This window comes from Carettochelys insculpta, chromosome 7 (assembly GCF_033958435.1).
Source record: "Carettochelys insculpta isolate YL-2023 chromosome 7, ASM3395843v1, whole genome shotgun sequence".
Lineage (NCBI taxonomy): Eukaryota > Metazoa > Chordata > Testudines > Carettochelyidae > Carettochelys > Carettochelys insculpta.
This window is the reverse complement of record NC_134143.1, coordinates 15,747,733-15,775,608: the sequence shown is the minus strand read 5'-3', so window position 1 is coordinate 15,775,608 and position 27,876 is coordinate 15,747,733. Positions and strand designations below refer to the sequence as shown.

Sequence of the window (27,876 nt, the reverse complement as noted above, 5' to 3'; positions counted from 1 at the left end):
AGCTGCATTGTAGACCTCCCATCAATTCCTTCTCCACCACAAAGACCCACAGAGGAAACATCAAAGCAGAGAGGAAGGAGGTGAGGGCTTGACACACCCCTCGGGACACACATCTCAAAGAACTCCAGTTACTGCACAAGGCGAGACCCTCTTCCTTTCCTCTTTCAATAGTGCTCCTATAGGTGCTCCACTTCCAACCACTTACTAAGGGAATCGCCTGTTAGGAGGAGGAGTGGGGGTTTCAGAACCAGATTCAATGCTCAAGAAAGAACTGCTGTGCCCACAACTGCATCTGGTCTATAGAGACTATATCAGAGTCTGGCAAAGGTGTGCACTTGTGTCCATGTTGCGAGTGTCAGCAATTAGAACACCCTTTCTCCCAACTGAGTATCATCTGCAGATTTTCTCTCTCCACTCCATAATCAACGTCATTAATGAAAACACTGAACTGTGCCCTGACCACTGTGGGCCACCCCGCACACTCGCAATCTGACAGCCAACAACTGACACTACTTTTGCGCTATGGGCCATTCAGCCAGTTGCGCACCCATCTTATGGGAATTTCATCTACACCACATTTCCCTTGTTTGCTTATGAGAACATCATGCGGAACTCCTCAAATCGAGGCATATCAGACTTGCCTCCCACTCAAGCCCTATGTCAATAATCCAATCAAAGAGAAGGATAAAGATGATCCTTTGCTCACGGTTTGAGGAGGGCATCCCCCATGGAATGATCAACCAACTTGAACAGAGCCTTTTGCACTTCTTTTTTAAGGCTATCAGGAAGAGATCTGCATGTGGAAAAGTCTGCGTCAGGAATCTCTGCAGATCTGAGTATTCAATTTCTACTCAAAGACCAGAGAAAAATGTCTGCTCAGAATAGTGCTCATAGTTCTCCATACGCCTGGAGAATAAGAAGCTGAAATGAGAATGTGATTGGCCATATATCAGTTTCATAGTTTTATTGCTTCAGCACATCGGGAAGGGAACTTTGTCCCTTCCTGATAACTTATGTAGAACATGCAGGCCACATTGTCAGTAGTGATATTGATGGCCTGCCCTCGATTAGTGCATGGAGGAGTTTCTGGTTGCTCACAATTCTTGTAGGCTGATAGGAAGGAGACACACTTGAGGCAGCCATTTTCCCTGAATGGTGGGAGACCCAAGGTGAGTCCCCATTCTATGCTGGATTTGACGTGAGGCTAATTGTAGGCATAGGTTGGGTGACAAGGACTCAGGAACTGACCTCAGAAAGGTCATTCCATCAACTGAGAAAGTCTAAAACCCAGTGAGGGTCAGACACCAATTTGTCTAAACTATGTTCTCAACCAGCCTGGGTACTGGAATCGGTAGCAAAAAGTCCAAGGAAAATGCACACTTAAAAAAAAAAAAAAAAGTATTTCAGATCTTTGCTGGAACAGTTTTGCTTAGATAGTAACATTAATTACATCAGCACTGAGGAATGCACAATAGCGTCAGTCTTTGTGGAGCTCAAGGACCTTGATGAGCCTCGAATACTAGAAACACCTGCAGCATCAACAGCAGCCTTTCTGGAACATGAAGTCTTTTATTTTGACAGTAACAAAGGCTTCACTGAAGGGAGACAAAGAACCCGTCCAGCTGGACAGTCTAAGAGAAGTATCAGAGCTCTTCCTCAATGAAGATCTACTGTGTTTGCTTAGAAGTCAACATCTGGGCCTGGATGGGGCCTGGTCAGAAAGAGCGTACCATCAGGAGGACCCATCTTCCAGTTCTTGGGGGATCTGCTTTCAAAAGCTGAGCAGATGTTCTCTGTTCTGGGAAGCGGGTGTCACCCAGACAGTGGATATGGGAGGAATGCTCACTGCTGACAAGGATAACCTCCAAACAGTTAAGACAGCCTCTGAATCCCAACATACCAGCTGACGAGGACCCTGGAACAAAACTCCTCCAAATGGTGGCTGGAGGCAGGGGGGCATGAAAATGGAGTCTCTCAAAATAAAATCAGAAATAAATCAAGATAACCTAAACTAGATTAACAATCAAAAAGTTAACATCAGAATTTGAGGCTATAGCTATGAAGTAGAAAGTGTCGTTAGCAGACACTCCATCTCAGGCTGAAAAAGGACTGAGGACTGTTTGCTGTGCAGCCCAAAATATGAAGCACAGAGCAGCTGAATGGCACTACTCCAAAAAATCTCCACCTGAAAGGTGCCTACTCACCTGAAGTGGAACACCCAAGAGAACACTACTCAAAGAGGAACTCCTCTCCCCGACTCTGACGCGAGCGCATCATCACTAGACCCTATTGCTTCACTAAAGCTTGAAGAAGGAATTACCAGAGCACTCCTGGTAATAAAGTGGTAGTAAAGTAAATTCCTGGTAGTAAAGTGATAGGGAACAGCCAGCATGGTTTTGTAAAAAACAAATCATGTCAAACCAACCTGATAGCTTTTTTTGACACGATAACGAGACTCGTAGATAAGGGAGAAGCAGTGGATGTGGTATACCTAGACTTTAGTAAAGCATTTGATACGGTCTCGCATAATATTCTTATCGACAAACTAGGCAAGTCCAACTTAAATGGGGCTGCAATAAGGTGGGTGCATAACTGGCTGGCTAATCGTACCCCGAGAGTAGTTGTTAATGGTGCTCAATCCTGCTGGAAAAGCATAACAAGTGGGGTTCCGCAGGGGTCTGTTTTGGGACCAGTTCTGTTCAATATCTTCATTAATGATTTGGATATTGGCATAGAAAGTACGCTTATTAAGTTTGCAGATGATACCAAGCTGGGAGGAGTTGCAACTACCTTGGAGGATAGGGTCATAATTCAGCATTATCTAGATAAATTGGAGAAATGGTCTGAAGTAAACAGGATGAAGTTTAATAAAGATAAATGTAAGGTGCTGCACTTAGGAAGGAATAATCTGTTTCACACATACAGAATGGGAAAAGACTGCCTAGGGAGGAGTACAGCAGAAAGGGATCTAGGGGTTCTAGTAGATCACAAGTTAAATATGAGTCAACAGTGTGATGCTGTTGCAAAAAAACCAAACATGATTCTGGGATGCATTAGCAGGTGTGTTGTGAACAAGACACGAGAAAACATTCTACCGCTCTACTCTGCGCTGGTTAGGCCTCAGCTGGAAAATTGTGTCCAGTTCTGGGCACCCCAATTCAAGAAAGATGTGGAGAAATTAGAGAAGGTCCAGAGAAGAGCAACTAGAATGATAAAAGGTCTGGAGAACATGACTTATGAAGAAAGGCTGAAAGAATTGGGCTTGTTTAGCTTGGAAAAAAGAAGATTGAGGGGGGACATGATAGCGGTTTTCAGACATCTTAAAGGGTGTCATAAGGAGGAGGGAGAAAACTTGTTCTTCTTGGCCTCTGAGGAGAGAACAAGAGGCAATGGACTTAAGCTGCAGCAAGGGAAGTTTAGGTTGGACATTAGGAAAAAGTTCCTAACTGTCAGGGTGGTCAAGTACTGGAATAAGTTACCAAGGGATGTTGTGGAATCTCCCTCGCTGGAGATATTTAAGAACAGATTAGATAGATGTCTATCAGGGATGGTGTAGATAGTGGTCGGTCCTGCCGTTGGGGCAGGGGACTGGACTCGATGGCCTCTTGAGGCCCCTTCCGGTCCTAGTGTTCTATGATTCTATGATTCCTTCTGGCAGGGATGCAAGGTGGGTGATGTTAAATGGTGATTACTTGTGTTCTCCCTGCTGCTGAAAATACAAATGCTTCCAATGAAACCATGCAGTTAACATCTCTGAGGTGATGTGGACAGACTGGAGGTAAGGTTCTTGAATTTGGGTTGCTGCCAGATGAGAGTTAAACTCCTTGAATAAATCCACAAGGTTACGTTCAAAAGACAAAAGAAATCATGTATGACCCTAAAATCATACTATCTGACAAATCCTTTGTCTTGAGATATTTACTGTTGCTAATCTTCTCTCAGTAACATTTCAGGGAGAACTCAAGCAATAAGAAGCATGAGCAAAACTAATGTCCTCCTTCTGTGCCTGCCTTTGCTTATCACTTAAATTGCCACCCACCCACTTTTCCATACAGAACACGAGGGGTGGGGGGGGCGGCGTGGGAAGAGATATTTACCAGCACAGAAATTCAGCAAATGCAGCTCCAGTCCCCAGAAGGAATAAGGTTATGCCTGGCATTCCCTCTCTAAGTCATACAAAATTATCTGAGGGTAACAGGAAAGAGGTTTGATAACAGTCACTGAGCTAATTTGACATTCATCTGATGGACTGAAGGAGGCGAGAAGAGAAAACATATAGGAATTAGCTCATTTCATATACAGTTGTTTTTAACCACATGAATTCTCATTTTACTTGGTTCCTTACCAAGATGTAGAGCCTGCATGTTTCATTCAGAATCTAACCATGATTAAATTATCCAAAGGTCCAGAATCATATACGCTTCAATTCCTTGAAGCAAAGAGAGTTGTGTGCATCAGAATTGAATTTATCCCTCTGAGTACATCATCTTTCACCTCCGAAGTGCTTTAATACATACTACATCTCATATTAACTTGGTAAAATATTATCATATTTTACAAATGTGGAAACTGAGGCACAATTTAATTGGCATGCCTAGATAAGTGAGTGGCAGTTTTTGCATTTTCTCCTGCAGGTTTTTTATATGTAAGATAGCCACACCCAATCTCTAGAGAAAAAGTTTGGTCTACTGGTTAGGATGCTTCCCTGAGACTTCAGAGATGTAAATTCAACTCCCTGTTTGACAACAGACTTCGTATGTAACCTGTGGGCAAGTTGGTCTCTCTGTGCCTCAGCTGATCATCTGCAAAATGGGGATAATAGCACTTTCCTACCTCACAGGGTACTATAAGTACAATAAATACTGTGAGGCCTAGAAAATTGTATGCTGCAGCTTGCAGTTGGGGGTGGAAATAGGGGCAGAAGGGGAGATAACACTTTGTACAAAAAGCAGCTTTCATCCAAAGATCTAAAAGCACTTAAAATTTTTACAGCTTGGGAAAACTTGGACCCCAATAAGTAAGCCACTGCACAGCAAGAAACAAGTGATAGCCTCCTAACCCCTGGAACAACCACACTGCTCTTTTTCCAGCCTTAGACACAGATGGATGGACAGACAGACAGATGTATGTTTGATTTCAGTCAACGTTTAGCATTACTGCCTTCCCATAAAATTGCATGATAAAACACATTCTATTGACGCAGGAAAGAACCACACAGCAACTTCATTTAAACTGCACGTCTCAGCAATTCCAAGTATTGCTTGTCTAGGTACTTCAGTAATTATTTTTGGGTAGCCTATATGCGTGGAGATTCCCTTCATCTGAAAGTCTTCGCTTTTTGCACACATACACATGCACTGAAATGTTTTGCCATTAAGCAAAATGGAGGATTAGGCATAATTACAATTAACAGAGCAAATGTTTGTACTATGAAATCATACCTGTGTCTGCAAACAAAGCAAGACACCCGGGACAGCTTTCCCCATTACAGATTTGATACTGTGTAGCCTCCACGATTGCAGGAAAACAGTTTAGAGTGAAAGATTATCCTCCAGCTCTTAATCTGGTGTTGCTCTCACTGAGGAAAAAGAGGGGCAATATCATCCCAAGTCATATGCTCAGCATGCTTAGAACTTTACTTACTTATTCTGCTGCCTGTATCTTTCCCTCCATGCCACAAGAGAGATCCTGTGGAATACGTCTTTTTAAAGGTCTGATTATTCCCATTGCAGAACAATTTTCTAGCTGATGAAGTACGATGTTCAACATCTAGTGCAGCCTGGTTCAATGGGATCCCAAATATTTCATTGTACGCCCACATTATAAGAGTAAGGGAGTCTTGTAAGACTTTCTCTTTCCAGTCCTAATCTCCCAGTACTTGGATCTCAAAACATTCCACTTTGCGTGCCACCGAAAAGAGATGTGCGTGTTCGAATTTTACAAGAAGGCTGTATTTTCAAAACCCAAATTCTGCCTTTGATGTGAATCCAATGGGAATTGTGAAAAGAGCATTCAGCTGTAATAAAAATTTGAAGAATCTGAATGAGGAAAATTTCTTGGAAAATTTTTCAAATTGAAGCTGGGTTGGGGAACTTTATTCAGACGAGTTTACATGTGAGTTAATTTCTAAGTTGCATTTTGACATACAAGAGCACAATTTTTCACATATAATTATACCAATAGTACCTTTACTCATGATTGCCATGACATATTCAGCAGTGACATGATTTAGCCTGCCTTACTGACTGTATACTGAGCTACAGATACAGAAATAGGTATTTTTTCTGGTCATAATATTATAACAAATATATACTTAGAACATAATGAGAATCAGATTTTGATGTTATTGATTATTGTGCACTATTCTAGACTGTAGATCTCAAAACTGTAAAGAAAACACCTGGTTCTCACGTCTCTGACGATAAATTGCTGTGACACAGTCATGCCCGGTTTTTGAATCAATGATTACTTGCACTACACTTTTAAAAGACTAGTTCACTTTGTGTGGTTGATGCTAGTTGCTTACCACACCAAATCTGGCAGTGAAACTAGGGTGGGCTGATTATATTCAGGTTCATGCACTGGCCCAAAGCTGCTGGTTTTGGAATATGAACTCGGTAAGGGGATATTTAATGGTATCTCTGAGGCCCTCTCTACAGCCTATGTAATATGAAGTAGCTTTGGGAGTCCCACCTTCCTTTGTGGCCAGGGCTCATTTTTTTCTTCTTTCCACCATTCCCTACTCTGTTTCTCTGCCTCTTTTCCCAAACAAGGAGATGTGACAGAGAGAAGGGCATGACACTGAAGAATTGTCCAGGAGTGGAGACATGACACAGAGAGGCCATGGGCAGTCTCCTTAAGAGAACAGGCCTATGTGGAGTGTGTGTATGTGTGGGCAACGGGGAGATGGTGATAATCTCCCAAGTGTGAAGCCCTCTTTCCTACATATGGAATGTTTGACTCTATCTACATACGTGTAAATGGGAATTTGCCCTCATATGTCAGAAGTCACAGCCCAGAGAAATCATGGAAAATTACCCTTACACGAATGACTTGACTGACTTGGTTCATGTCCAATCACACCGTATCTCCACAATGGCCAGGTCTTTATTTATTCTCAGGTGAGTACTGCCCCCCTAATGACACTAATGCAATTACTGGGCAAACAGCAGCACAGATTGACCAGAGCCTCACAAGGGAAGAATTATGTCCATCTTGTTTGCTCTGCAGAATGTAATGATGTTCTTTTCATTAAAGACTTTCCCTTCCAAAGTAGAGGGGCAGCAGTCTGTGCTTACTGTAACAGGGAATTGGTTAATAGTTCTAAAATAATCTGTATTATTTAGGAATCTGCAGCTGTAGATTTGACTGGTCAGTATTTTAGTTAAATGTCTCATTATATGTTATTTGTTAAGGAAAGAATACAGTCAAGGAGATGTAATCTTCCAAAGAGTTCCTGGCAGAGCTCAGGGAGCAGTATAAAAGGTGGATGAGGTGCAATAAAAGGAGTAATTAAAAGATTTAAGGAAAAAAGGAGTTCCATTTGCTTATCCTTATAAAGTTAAGCAAACCTTAGAAACAGACATATAATAAAATGCAAAGAAAAGTCAGACACTATCCTTCCAAGTCTAAATCGATATTGCTATCATTGAAGTTTTAAAATGTGTTCTTAATGATCTTTACAGCCTACGGCTCAACTGACTTTTTTTAAACAGTCAATTTTCTGATCCTTTGAAAGATAGGTTATGTACAGTCTTGTATCTTTCACCCACTACTCCCAGTTACTGTCTCACACTGTTAGTTAACCTTTTGTTTGGTGTCTTGTGTGTTGATAATTTCTATCCTTTCCTCTGTGTGTTGCGTGGTGAAAGCATTGTATTTAACCACACAAAAAAACGGTCTTCTGCCAAATGACATTTATGTCTCACATGATGGCAGAACTAATCATCATTTTAATCAAACTCAAATATTTCACTTTTTTTTTTATAAAAACAAAGGCATTTTTGAGCAAAACACTCCCTCTTCATCCTTGCCTCCCTCTTCCTCCCAAAAAGCCAAAAATTACATAGAATCTACATAGTAAGACAAAGATTTGAAGGTCTGAGCTTCTCTGTCTATAAGTATAAGCAATACTCCACTCATACCTTGAACTGATAAAGGAATAAAGGGTCAGCCTGTAACAAATTTCTTGTTTTGGGGCAAGATACAATGTACCCCAGGCTGCAATTTAAAAGCTAGTAAAAAAGAACTTCCAACACAGGAAAGAGGAGAGAGGATGGGGAGGAGAGGACCGTTGTGTTAAATTTGCCTGATTCACCCTCTAAACTATTCTAAACAATACAACATATTCCTTATGCTATTACAGAAAAATAAGGACCAATCCTTTTAATGGGAACCTCAAGACACCAGCCTTTCACCCTTACTGGTGAAGGTGGGTCCATGCCACAAAATCCCAGGGCTATTTACACCTGAGGCCATCTTTTATAATTGTAACCAGCAACCTGGCACACATGCTCTCAGCTGTTTAATGGAATGGTAAAGCGTGGTTACTTGATCAACATTAGATTTGCGTTATTGCTTAAATTTGGGGTAGTTCAATAGCACATGCTGGAGACAAGCAGCCTGTACCTGGTATCAGCATTGACATCCCAGGTATACAACCAAAAGCAGGAGACCAGGAAGCAAGGGAGCTGGCTTTCCTCATTCCATCATAAGAGAACCCAGCCGGCTACACCCAGTGAAACCAATTGCAAGAGAGGCAACTGCTAGCTACCCGAAAAATTCTCCTCCTACCAGGAGAATCCCGTAAGCCAACTGTCTCCAACTCCCCATGTCAACTTGGCAGAGACATAAAAGAAAAAAAGCAGTCATGTAGCATGTTAAAGACTAACAAAATAATTTATCAGGTGATGAGCTTTCATGGGACAGACCCACTTCTTCATATCTGGAAATTCTCGCATAAACATGTCACTGTGCTGTTCTTTAGGCACTGAAGTGCCAGTGACCTTCGAGATTAAAGACTTAAGGGTATTTAAAGAGAAACAGCTACAGTAATAGTTTGCCAGGGACATTAGCGGTAAAATTGACTGGTAAAACTAGATCCCATGGCCCTGTACTTTACCTTCGGACTTCAGCTGGATATTCCATAACCTCAGTCATGATTTCTATAGATGAAGATTTTTTCCTTTACTGTTACTGTCTTCTGAACTATTCCCTATGTCCTGTGTCAAACTATTTGTTGGAAATACATACTTTGACAAATTTAGCTGATATTTTGCTGATTGTTTACAAAAGAATAATGGTATTATAAATATTCACCAAAAGAGTTTATAGGAACAAAATTTAGCATACGTGTTATTTGTGACCTGCTCATCTCTACTATAATGGTATTTATGCTGCTCTCTCAGCTCACGATCAACTAAGGAAGAAAAGCAAATAACATACTTCTATTATGAATGTTCAGAAGAATAATTTGTGTTAAAATTTGTAGATCTTTCACATTCACTAACAGTTATATGAAAAACAAACAGTTTTTGCCTGAACACTAGAAAAAAAGTAATAATGTGAATGCAAAACCAACAACGGAGTCACTGTCTTACATTTATTCATCAATTGCTTTTTTGTATCCTTCAACGTCTTCATTTTATGTACTGTATACTCAGATACAGCATATCATTGTTAATAATGCTCTCTGAAAGTCAGTACAATCCTTCTGTCCCTTCATTTACAGCACTTTCCAAGTACTCCTCTGCCAAGGTTTGAACACTGGCAAAAAGCATGTAGATTTTTATTAATCAATCAGTGATGGCAGTGGTGGTGCGTTCTAGTTTTTCATTCTGACTGCAAAGCAAAATTAAAAGCTGCATTTTGCAAATTTGTGCATTTTCCATTGCACTGGCAGCTGGTGGACTGCTGCTGAGACAGACAGTCTTTTCCTTTCTAGTCCCCTGTGACCAAGATGGAAGAATTACAGGACAGAAAGAGCAGCTGCTACTGCCACCCCACAAGCAGTAAGCCAAGGTTCCTGCAAAAAGCAGGGCTAGCAGGGGATGTGGGGATGGGCAAGAGGAAAACAAAAAAGGACGGACGCAGTGCCAATGCTGGCAACACAAAACACTGCACTTCACTCACAAAAGAAACAATAGTAAAGCTGGTGTTGCCTCTTCCTCAGCTGACACGGTGGCCCTTGCAGTGTTACTGACTTTGAAAAACAGTAAGGCTATGGTTACACTAGCAAGTTTTGCCAACAAAACACGGTTTTGTCAACAAAGCTGGTGGAACGTTTACACTAAATGTGTGTTTTCTTGACAGTTTGTGTACAAAACTCACCACTTTCTCTGGTCGCTTTCAGCCTCTCAGACATGAGGCATAACACTGCTGTGTGGACGCTCTGGGGGGGGCCTTCTCTTGACAGACAGGGCATCCAGAACCATGGGCAGTGCTGTCTGCTCTATTGTCAGAGTGGAGTGCTCTCCTGGTTGGCTTTTATGGGGGTCCACACTCTGTCGACAGAAGTTTTGTCAGGAAAACTCTTCCAACAGGGACTTCTGTCAACAGAGCGCAGTAGCGTAACCGTAGCCTAACAATTCTGATCAGAGTCATCAGGAATCAGAGAGATTGTTCTCTCCTCTAGATGACTGAAGCAGTTTGTTTTCAGGGCCTCTGTCATTCACAGCCCAGAGCTGCCACTTCTTGGTTCAATGTGTTCTTGGAGGTCTCATCACATGACATCATCTTTAATTGAAGGATAATCTTTAATGCCTGGATACTCTAGGGCAACCCTGGCGAGCTGGCAACCATAGCAAGAGCCTCTATTAAAAATACAGCATGAAATAAAGAGCCACTCTTAGTTTAAGACAGGAGAATTCAACCAAGTGCCAGTTAGTAGTGATGACATGAAAACCACACTGGACACATCGTTTCAGCAACCTGCTCCCCTACTCCAGTGATGACTAAGCCCCATTCCAGCCACCGTGACATAATGGTTAAGCCACACCATCACACACACACACACCCCAATGTGGCTCTCGGCCATACTATTCCCCTTGCACTAATGGCTAAGCCATCTCGGCCCTAATACTCCTCCAACATTCCTTTTCCTCTAGAAAACCTCACACCCATTTTTGATCATAGTTCCAGTGCCTTGGCACAGAAGGACAACACCTGCCTAGGCTGCTCAGTGCACTGAATGTCAACAGCATTTGGCAGAGACAAATAGGAACCTGCACAAACACACTGACCAATCAATATTGGCAGCTCTCCATGCTTATGGTAAAGACCCAAGTTTTACCCCAGAGCATTCATAGTTCCAGAGCTTCCCCCACTTCTGGCCGCTGGAACTAGAGTTGTCAAGATGGTCCAAAAAAGGTAAGATTGAAGAAACACACTTTTCTAGGGTCATTTTCACTGTAACAGAACTGCCCTAAGGATTCATGATTTCACAGAGATACGATTACAACTTAAATTACACAGGACAAACAAGGTCACTCTAGTCCAGTGTTGAAAAACAATGCACCTAAAGTGCTCTTTGCATGTAGGTAAATGTACAAATTCTAAATACTGTTGTGTTAATTGGAGATCTCTTCATTCCCACATTTGTAAGGACAAAGGAAAAAAATGCCTATGTTATGTCTACACTAGTCATAGCAGTCAACTGCTGATATACAATTTTAGCTATGCCAATTGCGTAGCTAAAATTGATTTATCAGTGACCAACTTCAATGACTGTCTACATGGAAGAAGGTGGATGGGAGTATTTCTCCCATTGACCTTCCTTAATCCTGTTGCTCATGAGAAGATCTGGGGTCAGCTCTGACCCCAGAAAGTGCCGTTTCACATATGTGAAACAAAACCCCTTAGCAGGTCAATCTTCCTTGGTCGTATAGATGTAGCCCTAGCTGAGACTAACAACAAGAGAGCCAGATTCTAGAAACATTAGGCTACTGCTTTCTTACTTGCATAGAAGGACTTTATGCAGGCTCTCCGTAGGCAGATGACCATAAAGAACAGATTCAAATTATCTAAATTTTTGGATGTATAGAAGAAGTGATTTGCAGTTTGGGTGTTGATTTTATATCCTTATCTTTTGATTACAAGAGCTTTTTTTTTTTTTTTTTTTTTTTAAACACAGTATGCTTGATCCTTCAAAAAAAAAAAAAAGGGAGGGGAGGCATCAAGTCTTTTGAATGAATATTATATATATAAACTAAAGGATGTTTAAGGTCACAAGAAACCACTGCTGGTGGAAACTGTTTTTATCAGTTTTGTCGCGTGTCAGCACGCCCGACAAGATAAGCGCAGAATTCTGAATACAAAGCAGGCCCCATTACAAGCGGATACAGGCCTCTCTCAATGCTCCAACTCCATGTGCATTTTGGGAAGCTAAGCCAATGATTGCTATCTGGTGAAACAGCTTTTGAAATATCATCAATTTCCTGAAGAATGTATCAGTTTATTGAGCAGAGTTTTTCAAGCTCCTCGTATCTCATTCAATAGGATTATGCCTTGCAATTTTTTATGAACCGTATTTAAAATATTGATACGCCTTTGCAACACACTTACTTCCCCAACAATCTAACCACTGTTATCTGCTGTTAAGACTGTCAGGGGCTCAGTCTGTTAAAAAGGTAAAATAAAATAAAATAAAACCTGCCTTGGAAGCATATTAGATGAAATGCTGTCCTATATCTAAATTCAAAGAATATCTAGTCAAAACACTTCTTCACGTGTCAGTGACTCAGCCTGTTGTCGTTAGTTTTTAAAACATACATATGAAAGCACTCTCAACAGCATTAAGTCATTTTTTTCTGCCACAAACTCTTCAGAGAAACTTCTGCACAGGCACTGCTTTAGTACATACAACTACAAGCCTTTATCCAGCAACAGAAATTTCAGCCTCCAGTCCCCACCGACTGCACTTCTTTCAGATTCAGTTCTATTGTAGTACTGGAAGTTAGCAACCCGAAGTAGTTAGCATTTGGTGCCTGCTGTAAGGCCAATCTCAAACAACGTGTGCCTCTCAGTCCAGCCCCTACGGCTCATGTGACCACCCCGAAACCACCGACACAAATGGCAAAGGACTCAAGAACGGAAACACTCCATTACTCATAGTGGGGTCTGTCACATTGGGGATTGAAGCACACTGAAAGGGCACAGGTGGGAATGCTACTCACAATGCTGTCCCCTCTTCTACGGAAAGAACAAAAGATTTCAGCCAAGGTGGATTGGTTTAAATCAAGACAATTTAAATCATTGATTTAAATTGCCAAAAAAAAAAAAAGCAATGATTTAAATCAAGTCACCAGAAGTTAGAGTGCACTTTACTTTTGAGTAGTCCCACTGAACTTACTGGCATGTCTGTTTTTTGAGAAACCATGTACAGAATGTGGTTCCCTCGGAAAAGCTGAGCTCTGCAGAAGTTAAATACAGAATAGACTTATTATGGTCTGTGGCCATTATGTTCTTATGTATTATAAGAAAATGGCACGCAGTGGCAATTGACAACTCTAGATTTCTCTTACTGCAGCTTTTTGTATTGTATGCTTGAGCGATGGAGTCCAAACTAGGGGTGGCCATTCTTTTTTCATTGGAGACAACATGGCAATTTTTTTACATGTTCTGGGGGCTGAATACAAAACAGCCCCAAACCTGCCCCCCTTGAAACCCCAAGCTTAAACCCTTCCATTCAAACATTTAACCCCCACAGCCCCAAACCCACCCCCAGGCTTAACCCCTCTCAGCCCCAAAGCCAGGATTAACCTACCACGTCGCTGCTCCTTCATGGCGGCTGCTGCCTCCTTCTCGTTGCAGTTGCACGGCTCCCCTCCTAGCTCTCCTACTCCCTTCCCCCACCTATAGCGCAGGCAGCTTCTTGCCCTGCCACACTGACACAAGGGACCTAAATGTAATTGGTTTAATGGCTGGATCCCTCCTGCTGCCCTGCCAGCCATTAAACCAATTACATTTAGTTTCATTCTTTCCGGGCAGCAGGGCAGTGAGCCAGAGGAGGAGTCAGTGGCGACAGCATCTGGAGCTGCAAATGGCTTCTTAAAGAGCCACATGAGGGTCTGGAGCTGCAGGTCGCCAACCCCACATCTCACACTTACTTTGCCATCTTGGATGAAATGGTGCCACTGCCAGCTTCGCGGGCTTGATGAAAAGGCTTTGTGAGCCAGATTCTGGCCTGTGGGACACATGTTGGCCACCCCTGTTCTAAACCAAATTAACTAATTAAACAAGCCATAAGGATTAAGATAAACCTCCCCCCTCTCCCTCCCCCAGCAACATCCAACACAGCAAACAGCTTTGAAATTTACCTGTCAAATCACACTTACACTAAAAGGCACAGAGCCTTATTGGCTCTTAAAGAAAGCTGTATTATAAAATGAATTAAGTTACTAAGCTGTTGATCCACCCAGCCATATCCACATCTTCATCCAGATCATGTTCTCCCAAAAAGCACTTCTATGATGTTTCATTCTGCAGCTAGGCCCTACAAATCTTTTGTGAATGGCTTATATTTGACACATTTTACTTCTTTACCCAGGGAGCGCATTTCTTCAAAATATTCCTAGTAAGGGTCTCTCTTACACCTAAAAGCTGTAACAGGTTTTCTGGGGCAAAACATGGAGAAATATAGAAAGCTTTGTGTGTGCTGAATAGCATCTTCCCCTTTTCTTTCTATTCCTTTCCACTGTTCCTTTCTATACAGCCTCCATCCCGTCCTGTATATTGTCTCTGTCTTAAGATAACTCTTAACTCTTCTACTGTGCTTGGCCCCGGTCCGCTACCATTTAAACACAGAAAAAAACAATCCCACACAGCTTGTGTCTTTCTTTGCATGTTTCTTTTTAGTATGCTGAGAAACAGAAATTGAAAGCCCAGAACTGTTAAGAAGGAAGAACTAGTAGTTAGGCTAAACGGACTAGAGCGTTTAACTCATTTTTATGAGATTGTAAGTGTATGGGTAGCATGTTTGTGATGAGCTTTAATTGTACTATTGTTTTTAAATAAGAAATTTACTATTTTATTAATGCTTTTTTAAAAAATGCACATTAATAAAAAAATACACATTTTTTTTTTTTTTTTATTAATCATTGGTTTTTATCCACTCTGATTTTAGGCAGGCTGTCATAGTCAGACATTCTCCCAAATTAAGTCTTTGCTGCCAAATCAGCCCAAGATATATCTGGGGGTTACACCTAACCTCCCTTTTGTCCCCACAAAAATACTGCTCATCCAAATTCAGTAGTACTTTCACCCTAAACTAGCTGGTACAGCTAGTGGTGTGGGTTAGAGCTCAGATTTCTCTTCCCCTCAGGCTAGTAATCACCCAGCTCTGCAGTTGTGAAGACTTAATATCACTTCCATCCCTGCTTTGTTTGGTATTGGTCAGAGCTACTTAGTTGACCTCAAGTCTGTTCTGGCCTATTCCCACTCAGGACAAAAGCCCTGGAAAGCCTCTTTCAGGGCTTGACATCTGCTTGGAGGGGTGGGTCTTATCCAGGTTCCTTTATCTCACTGTGCCATTTTCTGTCTTTCTAACCTCGACCTCACCCGTCATCTGTGGACAAAGAATCACAGAAGTAAAGGAATGGAAAGGTCCTCAGTAGATCATCTAGTCCAAGGCAGGAAAACAAGGCAGGACTAAGTTACCATTCTACACTTAGAAATTAGGGAGAACAATTTTTTACCTTCCTCCTTGTGAGTACCTGTTATGTACTTGAAAACTGTTCTCATGGCTTCCCTCAGTTTCCTCCAGACAAAACAAACCCAAGTTTTTCAATCTTCCCCAATCAATTGTATTTTCTAGACCTTTAATAATTTTTGTTGCTCTTCTCTGCACTTTATATCAAGTTTATTCACATCCGTCTTGAAACATGATGCCCAAAAATCAGAAGCCATCAATTGGACACCAGCGGAGGTCTTATAAACATACAAAAAAAACGAACAAATAACTGCTCATGTCTTGTTTACATGATATTACAGGTTGTACCTCCTAAAGCTGGGGTTCTCTGGTCCAGCAACATCCTTCGTCGGTAAGAACAAAGGATGCTCTTGGATCAGATGGTCAGGGCAGTAGGATAAGCCACGTTGGCCTCCCAGAAGCCCCACAGGGGCAGCAGATACAAGTCTGGAGCCACTGTCCCCGCAGCTGTGTGGAGCTCTTATTGCCTGGTTGACCCATGTGGGCTAGGGCAGGCAGGGGAGCCTGCTGTGGCAGCAAGCCGCGTCTGCACAGCCAGGGAGCTGCAGCCAGTGGGAGTGGTCATGGACTGGAGGGCATTAACCTGTATCCAGTCTTCCTCCTGCATACAACTCAGATTCACATTAATGGATAAGGCATATTTGTAATAATGGGGGAATTTAAGCATCTTAAAGTTTGATCCTTTTCAAGAAGCACAGTGTAAAACAAGAATACAAAAGACTAAATCGCCAAGCTTCTGAAAAACTGAAAATTAGATCTTCAGTCTTCAGTATTTATAACTTTCTAAACTGAGACCAGAACTTGTGAGGTTATGGCAGCGGGCTAAAATCTGAAGTGGTTGCTTCTGATCATTCCAGACAAGTCAGCTGGCACTATGTGAACCACATCACATATTGGAAGCTCTCCAGACTAAAGTTGTGTGGAGATTTATACTGAAAACTGGATTCACATCCCTGTTTCATTTTTAAATGATCAAGTCCAGTCTCCAAAAGTAACACAATAATTTTGCAAAGGATGTGTGACATGTGCATGTGATTCCTGGGGTAATATTAAATTTTAAGTGAACTCATTTTGAAAAATTTCCCTGAGACTCTAAAAATTGGGGGTGGGGGTGTGTTGCTGCAAAGAATCACAGTCCCTCCAAACTTCTTTTGTCCACAAATAACCAGTTTAATGAGATCTCAGGCTTGGACTATTTTTTCAAACATTTAAATTAATTACAAAAAGGCTGAGTCTGAAATGCTAGATTTTAACTTTTATTTTAACAGCTAATGCCTTTAAATATATTCTCCCCACTCACACCTGGAAACTCTAAATTCTCCTATGCATCCATCACTCTGCAAATTGGGTACAAAATGTAAATATAAACACTTCAACCTAACTTCCCATTACAGAAATATTGAATATTGCAGACGGATGTGGATTTGCACACACCTACCCACCCTTCAACTCCAGAAACTTATAAATTATAAAAATGCCAATACAAACACTGCTCTGTGTAATTATCATCTAATTATAGAAGGAATCAAAGGTAATTAGTTGCAGCCCAAGTGCAAGAGCACTTAAACATAATTTGAGCAGCATTTATTGCTACTGGATAACCTAATGTTCTTAGCTGTTTGTATTATGCTACAACTGCAAAGTGGACCTAGGATAAACTGTTACAATAGGGAAGGGGGTACAGAGGTGGGGGCAGGATTTGCTATAAATGTTCTTCTTCCTCAATGAATAGGCTTAATTTGTACTTGACAATGGACCTTTCTTGGGAATAAGACCCCTCCTCCCTGGAAACTCCTCAGCGTATAAGCTACCAGATGATAAAAACATGTATATCTAGAAATCTCTATAACGTACCACCAATATGACTCTGCATTAGTATCATTATTCCTTGTATTTTCACACTGCCCAGTCAGCAACGGAGTAGGTGCTGTACGAATTTATAATTGAAGGTAATCCCCACATTGTCCCACCAGTCGTCTGGGCTTGTCATTTCCACTGACTCTAAAATCTAGCCATACACATAATATAACTAGCTCTGTTCTCACCAGTACAACAGCTGGAAAAATTCCATCATGTTATGTTGTCATGGGTTTCTCCCTGGCAACAGGTATGAAGACATATGACCACATGACAGGATATAATTCCCACTGTTTCTTTCATAAATCTCTATATAGTGCCTGCAAAGAGCTTTAATTATAGAAATATGGGATCTTAAATTATTGAACAGCTTCACTTAGAAACACTTTCCCTTTTTTTGCCTCAGAGCCTTACAGATAAAATGTTAGAAATCTCTTGGATGCCGGGAGAGCAACTCGCTATCCACTGATCTGTAAATAAAGATAAACTAAACTGACAGCATAGTCAACAAATTTCATCAAGGCAGCAGAGGGCACGTGTGCTACCATCTCTGTATCTACATAAAGTAGCATCCAATCGACTCAGTAATAAGTAGCAAAGCCAGTTAAATATGTATAATCTTAAACAGACATTTGTGTTTGTTCCCAACTGTGCTGTGCTCCCTACCTAGTGCTCACAAGGGTTCAATGAGCTGAAGGTGTAGCTGGTTTCATTTATTGCACTCAAGCTTCATTGAAAGTCTAGTTTGAACAGGCAAGGGAATTTAAGCACAGTGGGACAAGTTGCAGACCAAATACTAGGCCAACAGCAGTTCCAAATCAGTCTATCCAAATAGCCTGTGATGGGTGAAAACCTGCATGTCTGAGAATGCCAAAGGAGATTGGCTTCCAGCTATTTGCCTCCAATGAGCTAGAGGAGAAAATGGTTTTCAACTATTTACCATCAGTGGGCCTGGCAAGATAATTTCAGTAAAAACAGGAAATATTCAGCTGCTGGATCATCCAAATCCTAACAACAAAATGATAAAATGGAGTTTGTCTATCCACAGCTGATATGCTGAAAGGGCAGTTGAACTGGTATGGCACTGTTAAGCAAGGAAAAGCATACATTAGAAGTTGGGGGCGATTACTGGGTTATATGGTTTCTGCCCAGACTGCACTTGGTACTACAGGTTGAACCTCTCTAATCCAGAACTCTGTCATTTGGCAAACTCCTTTGGTTCCATAACATTTGTTCACAGCCACCAGTCCTGGCTCTCAGTGTTCTGTGCTGTTATTTACCTCAACGACTTCTAAGGGCCCAGTAAGAAGTGGAAGTGTGTGGGTAATGCTGCTAGACAATACTGAGCTCCCATGGTCTGGCAAATTCTCTTGTTAGGCACCAGTCAGGTCCAGAGCACGCTGGCTTAAGAGCCGTTCAACCTGCACTACTATTTCACCATGGTATGCCTGCACCCTTCACGCAGAAGAAGGGGTAACAGAAGATCCTCAACTTTATCACAGGCTAGTGTTCATCACGTTACACTTGACCTCCTTAAAATCCACTTCAAAATATCAATCTAATAGCACTTTCTGGTCACCCAATTGCTTCTCGAAATGGACAAGTGAAATACTTATTGATCCAATAAAGGGAACATCAGATTACAATGTATTTTGCCCGATTTTTTTCCTGAGATGTCTATTCTGACACCTTTCTTGTATTTAAGTTTTACAATCAGTGTTTTAAGTTCTTTATTTTTACTTGAGAATAGCAGCTCGTATGATTAACTACCAGTCTCCTAGGTCACTAGAGGCGCATTTCCCAGCTGAGATCTGTCTGGCTAGTGAAATTTCAAAGAACCTAATGATGTTCATTTCAAAAGCCCACACAACACAACAGCAACTTGGAGCAGGACCTGAAGGTCATGCTGCTCATTTTAAAATTAAGGCTGAACTATCACCAAACCTGTGAAACAGCCACCTGCTCTGATTTGGGTAAAAATTCTCTCCATGCAACGGACCAGGAATAGGTCTATGTATCACTTAATTCCTACTTAAATTCTGTTGTTAGTGATCACAACATGATGTCTGGGCCATTCTTGATATCCTGACATGACTAAACATAATCTATTTGTAAACCTTAATCCTTCAAGTGATCACACTCAAGATTCCTGTCTCCCTCCCCCACAAAATGCCACACAGTGTATTAATATCCTTAGATTTGTACAAATCCCGAGAAAGGACACACAGCCATATGCTGGAAGTGAGCTCAATGCATCTTAAAAATGCAGCATAAATAATACCTTAAATGGCACTGTACAGTTCAATGCATGCAAGGTATTGTCCCATCTTTTCAATTCCCTCAGCTCATTTCATCCTTGCAATATATCCTAAAAAAAAAAGAGTCAGGCTATTTTGAGCAGAGAAAAGAGCGGGAGAATGCATTGCAAAGGCGGACTCACGGCGCACAACATCCTGTCAGCCTCCCCTTGTTTTGTTTACATGAGATTCCATTCTATCAACATTCAATAGCTGCTGTTACTTTCAAATACAGGTTCAGTCCAAGATACCACCCTCTCCATCACATTTGGAACAAGTAGGCTGTGTCTACACTACAAAAAAAAAAAACCTTCAAAGTTGCTTACTTCAAAGCAAGCAACTTCAAAGCTGAGACTCTACAGATACCCTATTTCAAAGTTAAACTTCGAAGTAGGGCACTACTCTATTCCCAGGAATGGAGTAAGGACTTGGAAGTTGGGCTCCCTGGTGGAGACGCACCCGCAGTGTCTCAAACATTCACGTAAATGACGACTTTCTAATGGTGATCATTAGATAGCATTAGAGCTGACACTGTATTCTGCTCTTGGTGCAGCAAACATTAGCAAAAACGGCCAGCGCTTGGCAAGGATTACACATTTGCCAGGTGAAGTAAATTTGCCAGGGAAAGTAAATTTGCCAAGTTCTGCTGCCAAGGTTGGACTTAGGTGACAAAATCTTGCCATCACATTAAAAAAAAATCTGAACTTCTAAAGTGTTAACTTATCTCATTCTTCTAATTTACTATTGCAACCTGCTTTAGACTTCACCCTTCTCATCCACCATCATCCTATGCACTGTTTGCTCAAATGGCAACTTGACCCACCAGTGGTGCTCCTGACATTTTTTAAAATTTTCAGTCATACAGCATGTAGCAAGAGGAAAAACAGAATTGTCACACACAATCTATTGACTTCCGTCAAGATAAATAAGCATCTGGATTTCCAGAACTGCTGAGCACATAGCATCTCTCACTGAAGTCAATAGGGACTTCAGGTGCGCATTGCTTTTGAAAAACTCAACACACTGATTTCAGTGGCTAAATAGGAGTTTAGAGGGAGATTTTCCAAAGGCATAAAAGTGAGCTGGATGCACACTTTCCACTGTGCTTTCAACAGACAATGAGGGACTAATTGCCTTTGTGCCTTTCCAAATCTCCTCGGCAGAAAACCAAATTTCAGCCTTGTACATTTGAAAATCCTGGCCTTCATTCCGAACCTTTCCAATATCTGGTGCTTTACAGGAAGACCCAATCCTCACCTACCCACTGACTACTTAGATTAGATCAGGAAAGCCCTCTATAAATGTAGAATTACCACTTGGCTCCCGGAGAACATCTTTAAGCAGACAGTCTTTGTAAAACAGGTATGGCTCTGGAAATCCCTCGAATCTAAGTTTTCCAAGTTATGTCAGCTATCAACAGCAGAGATACCTAAGTAAACATCCATGTTTCTTATTCCCATTGTCTTCACTCACTCTATGCATTTGTTCCAGCAAGTACTTAACAGTACTAGCAGCAGAGAGATGAATTTCTGAGCTGAGGCAGAAAAAGCGCACCAATCCGTTAGGTGTAATTGTTTTTATAAAACCACTAATCTATGTATTTGGAGAGGCAAAGTAAACACAGTTTATACAATTCACCCTTGACATTCTGCCAAAAATCCTCAATCCTATAAAATGCCTCCTAATGACCTGAATGTAATACCATGGTGTTGAGTGTCATTTAACTACCTTAGGGTTCTTTCAGTACCAGCACTATCTTCAGACTTAATATGAAACATACAGGATTATGCTGCCACTAAAATATTATTCAATGCTGCTGAAATTTCAAATTAATTCCAAGAGACAAATCATTATTCAGCTCTGTCTTGAGCACAGATACAATCCCCAAGTTAGTTTAATAAAAGCAATTTTACAACTAATGACGGTTGATATTGTCTTTTTGAGGATACTTGTTAAATGGAAAAATGTCTTTTTAAACAGAGAGTTAGTACCAGCGATGCATTAAGATTTGTCTGTGATGCAGAAAAACTTTAGAGGAAAGTAATAATTGGAGGACAATTGAATCGAATTACGGAAGAGTTGGTAATAAGATGTGCTGAGGTATTTCATTAAAAGACAAGACTGGCTTAGCTTTCACTTGATATTTCAAAATTTTCTCCCTCTCTCACACACACACTCACCCACACACTCACATGTACACATATCTTCTATATACTGGCAACCCCCCCCACTGCTAATACTGGGAATTTTCCCAAGAATTACCAGCCATTTGTGCAGGGATAGAGTCTCAGCTGATGTAGGTATGTATAACTACTGCTTAACCTCCTTAAGTCAACAGACTAGTCCAATTTATGGCAGCTGAGGATGTGGCTTGCAGGCTTCACTGTGCTCTGCTTTTCCAAAGCTAAATACACAAACTCTGGCTTTTCAATTCTGTTTTTACATAATTCCTGTTTCTAAACGTATACTGCATATGTTTAGCTTTTCTTCATAACTACTGACATTGAGGGAAAACAGCCTGGAACTCTCTTATAACCAACATATGTAATTCAGCAGTGATTGTTTATTGACAAACCAGCAAGGTGATTTGTTACACAAAGTGGGTAGGAGCAAAGGGGTTGGGATCAAGAGCAAAACGTTTCCCACCTGGAATTCTGTAGGTTTATAAACTTATATTTTCGGTTCATGTCTCTTCTCATTCCCCAGTTAGGACATTGAGCTACTCATCTCCCTTGTAATGAACCAGCTTAAACCTGAGAGAAAAAACCCAGGAAAAAAAACAAGAAAGAAGGAAACAAGTATTTTCATAGTACAGGTTGAATCCCTCTAGTCTGGCTCTCTCTGGACCTAACTGGTGCTGAACGAGAAAGTTTGCCGGACTATGTCAGGTCAATATTGTCCAGCAAATTACCAACACTTCCACTGTTTACTGGCCCTTAGAAGACATTTAGGGGTGAATTAGAGCTAAATAACAGCATAGAACACTGAGAGCCAGGCCTGATAATTATCAACAAACTTTATGGGACCATGGGAAACTTGATCACATCCATGATAAGTGGTCATCCAGCTAACTAAAAGCATTCCGGATTACAGATGCTGCTGAATACGAGAGTGACGGACTAGAGAGGTTCACCTTGTATTCTGAAGAACAGGAGAAAAAACAATGAAGCCAAGGACAGGGAATGAAAACTATTCCAGGCATATGTTTGCCACCATAATCAGGTCTGTACCTCTTTATTACTGCTACCTGCCTCCTCATTCATTAGTACTGTCCTGGCCTACCTACCCACCAGATATAGTATCTTTCCCTCCCTCTACACACAAGCTATGTCTCCACTAGTGAATTTTGTTGACAAAATTGGGATTTTGTCCACAAAACTCTCAGAGCATCTACATATAAAATGTGTTTTGTCGACAGAAACAGAGCCAAAAAGTGTAGACGCTCTGAGGGAGCCTTTTTGTCAAAAGGGTGGATCAAATGATCAATCTGCTTTTACGTGTAGATGCAGTCACAGTTTCCTACTGTTGTCAGATCGTTTCGCCTCCTGATTGCCTGTCTCTCTGGCTCCTGGCTATTTTGAGCTTTTTCTTTTCTATCGCCTGCCTGTGCATAGCCACTGAAGTGCTCTCAATGCTACTCTAGCATGACCGATAAGACAAAAGGCTTACTAGTGCCACTACAGACAGCAGATGGAAAAACAGGGGCCCTGGGCACTCTGGGGATTTCAGGGGGACTGTAAGTGCTAAGGCAGCAGATAAACAGCTGCGGCTGAGGCGATGGGAAGGAGTAGTTGGCTCTGGGGACTGGTAATGGGAGTAAGGAGCATTTCACCTCTAGGTCAACAGTTCACATCAGGTCTGGGATGGTAATGTCGGAAAGGCATTACTATCTGACAGATGTTCGATGGACTCAGGCCAGCACCCAGTGGGAAGGAATCAATATGACCAAACAAAGGAAAACTACATCCTATTCAGCAGCCCTACCAGTAGACTCAGCAGGGAGACCAAAGGTGGAATGAACGTGGGGAATGAAATATCATCTCATATCACCCCGGAGGCGAGGTTCACACAGATAGTATTATAACGCGACAATCTAAATCAATGGTGCAGTGCACTCTGTGCAGTACTGGTCACCGCATCGCAAACAGAATACGGCAAGTTTGGAGGGAGAGGGTGTCAAAAGAAAGGAAAATTATTAGGGCAGTGGGTCCTCCCAGAACCTCCCATGTTTTGGGACTGTCCCAGGCTAGACATAGCAGGAAGAATATGAAAATGGAGATCTCCTGAGAAACCTCCTCCCAGCACTGTGTTCTGAGAGGCGTCTAGGGCCCTGCCAAATTCATGGCCATAAAAAATACGTCTCATCTGTGAAATAGGCCAGCACAGGCAGGGCTGGAGGTGTCCTAGACTCCTCCTGCCACACGCCAGGCTCCATTTGCTACTCCTACCTGTGCTAGAACGTGATGAGACGTCCACTTCTGGTGCAAAGGCTGTTACACAACCCAACCCCACTTCAGTCCCATTACCATCCCTTGCACCCGATCTATGCCCATATTAAAAAGTGAGAAGCATGGCCCCGGCCTTCCCTAGTTCCAGCACTGGTGTCCCCTACACTTTTACAAAGGTTTCAGGACCCTTGCCTCCGCAGCTCCAGCCCCAGCGCTTGGGGCAGAAACATACCTTGGGCTAGCTGGGGAGGCAAGGAGGAACCACAGCACCCCCTTCACCGCAAGGCCTTGGTCAGTTGCCCACTCATAAGGCCCTGCCCCCCTCCCTCCAAAGTGAAGACCCCACTCAGTATCATTCATTGTTTGTACTACCTACTGCTCAGAACTGCCCAGCTGAAGAAGGCAGCCCCTCCCTCAGCTGCAGGGCAAAAGCCAAAGTGGTAGTACCATGACCTCCCTACAAACACCTTTAGCCGCTCCCACCAGGACCTTCACTCAGGTCAGCCTCTCCCCCCACCCCACCCCCCGGTTATGAATACAGTTAAATTTCAGATGTGAACAGATGAAACTTTGAAATTGACAATTTTTAAAATCCTAGGATTGCGACATTGACTAAAATTGACTTTGACTCGGTGAGACCCTAGAGATAATCCCACTATCTTGGCAACTCTCTAACTCATGGAAAGTTTGGCTCTCTAGAGCAGTCCTTGTAGCCAAATACATATTATTCAGATGGAAAAGCAAACTACCTCCAGGGATAGGTGACTGACCCAGCAATTTAGCTAACCTGGCAGCTAAAAAACAGAAAACATTTCAGAGAAGAGGGGCTTCAAACATATTTGAAAAGATTGGACTGACCTATTAGAAATCTTTTGCTGATTTCTTGCTCATGGAAACTAAGATATTATTTTCCTTTCTTCTCCCTGATCCCATTTCTTCTTTTCCTCCCCCCCGCCCCCCACTTTCCAATATGTTAACATTTTTGTTCTTTATTGCCTGTTTTTCTTTCGGTCTCTCCTTATTCTGAAGGAGTGGGTGTGGGGGGGAGAAGAGAATCAATATAATATGAATAACAAAATATTAGGACCATAAGGAAATTTTCATATGAAGATATATTGAAAGCCCTCGGACTGTTAACATTGGAAAAGGGACATTATAAAAACTTATTAAATAATTAATTATCTATAAAATTTAAGTCAGACACTACTGTTCTCTCTTGCAGTCATGCGCCTGACAAAGCAGGTCTTTGCCCATGAAAGCTTACGCTCCAAAATATCTGTTGGTCTATAAGGTGCCAACGGACCTTCTTGTTGGTTTTGAAGATACAGACTAACCCAGCTACCACTCTGATGCTGTTCTCTCTGTCCCCCAACATAAGAACAATGACCCATTCAATGAAATTCACAGGTGGCAAATTCAAAACCAATTACAGCAACTTTTTTTCCAATATGTAATAACACTATGGAACCCAGTGCCACATGATGTCAGGCTTCACGATTCAATCCAATCTCTAAGTAACTATTAGGGAGTACACACACCTAACATGAGGGACAATCTGCCTAACTTGTACCTAGCAAGAGGTTTCTTGCACGTTCGCAAAGCATCAGGTGATAGAGATCTAATCCATCTGGTTCTGCAACTTTCAAAACTATTGCTAACTACTTACCAACTACTGCAAAACTAACCATGACATAGCTCCTCTAATCCCATTTGTAAAGCACCATTTTTAACATTTGTTTATTTTGCTTTTATACTGCATATGTTTCAGGCTAAAGACCAGTAAGAGGCAACAGACTCCTGAAAATAAATCATTAAGAAGAGATGATCTTTTCTTCTTACAGTTTTAAGACAAAAGTGGCTTACATTCATTTAGGAGATTTCAAAACAAAACACTTTACTTGTGAGGACATGATGTTTCTCTCAGTCAAAGTGTCCTTTAAAACTCCTGTAGCCCATGGGGTAAAATAGACATTTTCAACAAATATCTCATCTATGTTGAGTTGGAAAATTAATTATATTCACATGTTCAATCAGTTTCATGTATATTCACCAACCTTGCAGCCACATTACACAGCACTTTATATATATGTGGGTATGTGCAGAAAAACTGCAATTTAAGTACCCTTAGGACTTCAAACTAGCATGTACATGAGAAGGTCATTAACATGCATCTCAAAAAGATTTTCTCTTCTCTTTTTTTTTTTTTTTTTTTTCATATTTTTGAAATAAGCCTAGGAGAAATTGAAGAAAACAAACTGGATTAAAGTAAAGAACAGATAAAAGTAAGGGTAAGAGATGTATCTAGATATACGCAATGGAAGGAAATTGAGAGTTACGATTGATCTTGCAATTTACCTACATATTGCAGTTCATATAGTAAGGAGGTTGTGTAAACTGAAATGAATTTCACCAGCCAGGAGCAAGCCTGTATGTTTGTATTATGCTTTGTTTAATTTGACAGAAACATACCTCCTACAAATCATACCACCCATTTATCCCTTCAATATGCATTTCACTAAAACATGACAATTCCTAAAACAGTTTATGAAAGACCCCAAACAACAATATACAGCATACAGCTGAATTCTGGACGAACACTCTGACCAGATAAACAAGATTTAAAAAAAAGTACAAACATAGCCAGTGAGCCAATGAACTGTTTTTATATGGCAGAAAAAAATAAAGGACACTGGCATTCCTTATTTTTTCTGGATATATTCTTGTATACACAAAGAAAAAAAAACCCCTCAAGCTAACACCCTTTAAAAGCCCATGAAAACATGCGTGGATCTTCTCTTTATTGAAATAAAATCCTCCCTGCTGCAGGAGACAGCAACAGCCCATTCTATAAGGTTACGTGATGATAAATTATTTGAAAATTTGCTCTTAGTCTCTTTTAAAGCAGCACAGACCAAAAAAGAAGAAGGGAAAAAAAAACCAAGAAACTAAAAATGCCCCCATAAGATGTCCTATTTTCAGAGGAAGGTACACTCAAAAAGGGCTTGTCTACATTGTTTCTTTTTGCACCATACAAATCCCTGATATGGAAAGGCTGTACAATATAATCTACACCAAACTAAATGAAATCAGTCTATTGCATGCCTACTCCAGTGGGGGGTTCCACTGGTGTGCTTCTGCTGGCATCACTTCAAGAGTTCGAAGAACTCGGGATCAAAAATAGAACCTATTCCACCCACTTTGCATTAACATGAAGTGACATCTTTCCCAGTCTCTGAAATTCAGTGAAGAAAGTCTAGCTCTTAGAGTTAGTTTCAACTGTGAAACTCTTTGGCCTGCCCTATACAAGAGTTCTTTACCAAGGCTTAGAGTGGGGTGACCAGTCAGTTAGGGCCTAAGAGCCATGGACAGAGTACCAAGAGCCATGAGGATAGAATACAAAGTACTAGATATTAGATATTTATTTTTACCTATTTATTTTTACCTAGATAGATAGATAGATAAAATAAACATATAATACATGGCTCAATGCCCTCCCTCTCCTCTCTAACCCAATCCCCCTCAGCTCCCCCAGAACTACGCATCCCGAGCTCCCCATTATAACCAATCC

The 27,876-nt window shown here is 41.3% G+C and overlaps 1 protein-coding gene across 16 annotated transcripts in view; it reads right to left on the bottom strand.

Annotated features, from left to right (window-relative positions):
- The window catches only part of ZMIZ1 (zinc finger MIZ-type containing 1), a 563,555-nt gene that overhangs the window by 333,907 nt on the left and 201,772 nt on the right, over window positions 1-27,876 (bottom strand). The window contains exon 1 of one of the 16 annotated variants that reach the window (XM_075000057.1): window positions 5,442-5,474. The exons of the other annotated variants lie outside the window; for them this stretch is intronic. The gene's annotated coding sequence lies outside the window, so the exon portion shown is untranslated. Of the gene's footprint in view, window positions 1-5,441; window positions 5,475-27,876 lie in introns of those variants that run through there. 16 annotated transcript variants of the gene reach the window in all.